This window comes from Bison bison, unplaced genomic scaffold, assembly GCF_000754665.1.
Source record: "Bison bison bison isolate TAMUID 2011002044 unplaced genomic scaffold, Bison_UMD1.0 scf7180017864191, whole genome shotgun sequence".
Taxonomy (NCBI): domain Eukaryota; kingdom Metazoa; phylum Chordata; class Mammalia; order Artiodactyla; family Bovidae; genus Bison; species Bison bison.
Window position 1 is genome coordinate 412,665 of NW_011494763.1, and position 3,935 is coordinate 416,599.

The following is a 3,935-nucleotide window of genomic DNA, read 5'->3' on the forward strand; positions in this document are numbered from 1 at the left end:
CTCAACTGGAATTCCATCACCTCCACTAGCTTTGTTCGTAGTGATGCTTTCTAAGGCCCACTTGACTTCACATTCCAGGATGTCTGGCTCTAGGTCAGTGATCACACCATCGTGATTATCTGGGTCATGAAGATCTTTTTTGTATAGTTCTGTGTATTCCTGCCACCTCTTCTTAATATCTTCTGCTTCTGTTAGGTCCATACCATTTCTGTCCTTTATCGAGCCCATTTTTGCATGAAATGTTCCCTTGGTATCTCTAATTTTCTTGAAGAGATCTCTAGTCTTTCCCATTCTGTTGTTTTCCTCTATTTCTTTGCACTGAAAGCTGAGGAAGGCTTTCTTATCTCTTCTTGCTGTTCTTTGGAACTCTGCATTCAGATGCTTATATCTTTCCTTTGCTCCTTTGCTTTTCATTTCTCTTCCTTTCACAGCTATTTGTAACGCCTCCCCAGACAGCCATTTTGCTTTTTTGCATTTTTTTTCCACAGGGATGGTCTTGATCCCTGTCTCCTGTACAATGTCACGAACCTCATTCCATAGTTCATCAGGCACTCTATCTATCAGATCTAGGCCCTTAAATCTATTTCTCACTTCCACTGTATGCAGGTCAGGAAGAAACAGTTAGAACTGGACATGGAACAACAGACTGGTTCCAAATAGGAAAAGGAGTAGTCAAGGCTGTATATTGTCACCCTGCTTAGTTAACTTCTATGCAGAGTACATCATGAGAAACGCTGGGCTGGAAGAAGCACAAGCTGGAATCAAGATTGCCAGGAGAAATATCAATAACCTCAGATATGCAGATGACACCACCCTTAGGGCAGAAAGTGAAGAGGAACTCAAAAGCCTCTTGATGAAAGTGAAAGTGGAGAGTGAAAAAGTTGGCTTAAAGCTCAACATTCAGAAAACGAAGATCATGGCATCTGGCCCCATCACTTCATGGCAAATAGATGGGGAAACAGTGGAAACAGTGGAAACAGTGTCAGACTTTATTTTTGGGGGCTTGAAAATCACTGCAGATGGTGATTGCAGCCATGAAATTAAAAGATGCTTACTCCTTGAAAGGAAAGTTATGACAAACCTAGATAGCATATTCAAAAGCAGAGACATTACTTTGCCAACAAAGGTCCGTCTAGTCAAGGCTATGGTTTTTCCTGTGGTCATGTATGGATGTGAGAGTTGGACTGTGAAGAAGGCTGAGTGCTGAAGAATTGATGCTTTTGAACTGTGGTGTTGGACAAGACTCTGGAGAGTCCCTTGGACTGCAAGGAGATCCAACCAGTCCATTCTGAAGGAGATCAGCCCTGGGATTTCTTTGGAAGTAATGATGCTAAAGCTGAAACTCCAGTACTTTGGCCACCTCATACGAAGAGTTGACTCACTGGAAAAGACTCTGATGCTGGGAGGGATTGGGGGCAGGAGGAGAAGGGGACGCCAGAAGATGAGATGGCTGGATGGCATCACTGACTCGATGGACGTGAGTCTGAGTGAACTCCGAGAGTTGGTGATGGACAGGGAGGCCTGGCGTGCTGCGTTTCATGGGGTCGCAAAGAGTCGGACACGACTGAGCAACTGAACTGAACTGAATCCGTGGTAGATCTCGCTACATAAAGCTGCTGGCTATTTTGCCAAGTACAAAATGTTAGCCTAGCAGTGCTCTTCTGGCCTCCAACCAGCTTTGGGGGCCTTGGCTTTTGACTCAGCTTAAAAGGGGCACCGCCTATTAGATGAAAGAACCAACCTGATCAGATCCTCTCTCCTGGGAAGAATTCACACAGATGGTCACTGGAGGCCAGGCTGCATCTGCCCCCGTGCTGTTCTCCTCCTCCACAAGGCAGGTGATGGGTCCCATCTTAGAAGCACTGGGACCCCGAGGGGACACATCACCACTCTGTTTCCTTGAGAATGAAGAAGGCCCTTCTCCAAGGTAATCTGGGAGCTGATTGACACATGGTGTCATGAGAACATAAGCAAGCTAGTATGTGTGTGTTAAGTCGCTTCCGTCATGTCCAACTCTTTGCAACCCTGTGGACTGTAGTCTGCCAGGTTCCACTATCCATGGGATTCTCCAGGCAGGAATACTGGAGTGGATTGCCCTGCCCTCCTCCAGGATCTTCCCAACCCAGGGACCAAACCTGAGTCTCTTATGTCTCCTGCATTGGTAGGCGGCTCTTTACCCATAATGCCACCTGGGAAGCCCAATCTAGTACATGAGTCACCATCAGACAGGCCACAGTGAGAGGAGCAGACCCAGTAGTGTTCAGCTGGGTCCAGTGTCAAAGCAGATGAGTGCAAAAGAAAGCCCAGACCCAGGAAGGTTTGCAGAATAACCTGATGTAATCTGGGTCTACATGTGAGCAAGGAGAGCCGGGGAGAGGCTGGCAGATGGGCCCAAGTAAATAATAGAACCAGTAAATAATAGAACTTTCACGTCCTAGAACCCGAGTTCTCCCCACAGTAACCCCATTGCACAAGTCCCAACCTAGACAAGACTTGGCTAGGTTCTGATGGCCTTTTTTTTTTTTTAAATCAAGGACTTCTGTGAAGCTAAGGAAGCTTCAGACAGCATCCCTTGTGTCACTTGAGTACAGACTTTTTAAAACTTGGAATTTGGTGAAGATTTTTTTCTTCATATTCCCCAATTATACAAGCTTCAGGTGTGCACCCTTGGTACAGGGGATGGGTTATTTGGGAAGGAAAGATGATATGGAAGAAAAGCTAAAAGGAAAAGAAAAAGAAAAAAATTAAAAAAGGTAAAGGGCCCCGGGGCAGATTCCAGAACATTCTCCTGCAGTGAGTTGGTCGACTTTGCCAGCTCACGAATTTCCTCCAAAAGGCCAAAGGATGCAGGGGCTCCAATTGGGAAACCCTTATCCCCCATCACACTCCCACATTTGAGAGGCAGGGTCGGAGGGTGGGGCGCACATCAGAAACCAGCTGGGCTAGCATCAGTGAGAAAAAGAAAGTCAGGCACCGGAAAAGACCTCCCGCAATGGCAACACTGTGAGTAAAGTGTCGCCTCCCCACCCCCGCTCCTCCTGGGGAGATTCCACTTTCATACACAAAGTACGCATGCGGGATGACCCCCTTGCGGTATGTTCAGCTCCAGGTGATGGTGAGAAAACAAAGGGCACCTTAAGGCCCGGGACGGCCAGAGCCGCAGCCCTGCGGAGTACCGAGCACGTGGTGCGCAGGTCCCTCTCAGCCCAGAGTCCGGTTAAGAGGAAATGCTGGGCGGCAATGCATCTGCACGGCCACACGGGGGCGTCAGTCAAAGGCGCTTTCTGTCCGCCCGCTCCGGTTCGCCTTTAGAGTTTTGAGACTTATTTTTCTCTCCTCGTTTAAAAAAATACTATTCTTGTTATTACAAAATGTTTTTAAAACATTACTGTCGTTACTACAAAACGTAAAGCATCTAAGTTAGAAAATGCATAAAAATGGCTTGTGGTCTGATTGTTAGAGAACTACTTAGACCATATGCTTCCAAACCTTCCAATGATTATCTACGTAATCATGATATACCTAATATATATTATATACATAATATGTAAAATCATATAACCATCCTTGACAGACTTCTCTTAAAGTGTCATGAACATCTTCCCTTACCAACTTTTTGAGCGAAATAATTTCAGGTATTGGTGTTGTGTTCCCTTGTCCACTGCATTAAAAAAACATTTTTATAGGTCACCCACACGTTAGAGAAAGTTGCAAGTGCTGCCTACCGGGATATAGTGAACTATATTCCTATTGCTGGAAGGACGTTTTTCATTTCAACTCGAAGGTGAATAGGAGGGACGGCTGGCCAAGGAAGTGAACACGCAGAAGCCCCGAGCACGGGGGCCAGGACCCAAAGCCGCAGAGGCGACGTGGCCTCCTGCCCCTGGGGAGACGGCGCGGGCCTCCCGGGGCTGGCATGGGGTGGGGGGGAGGGG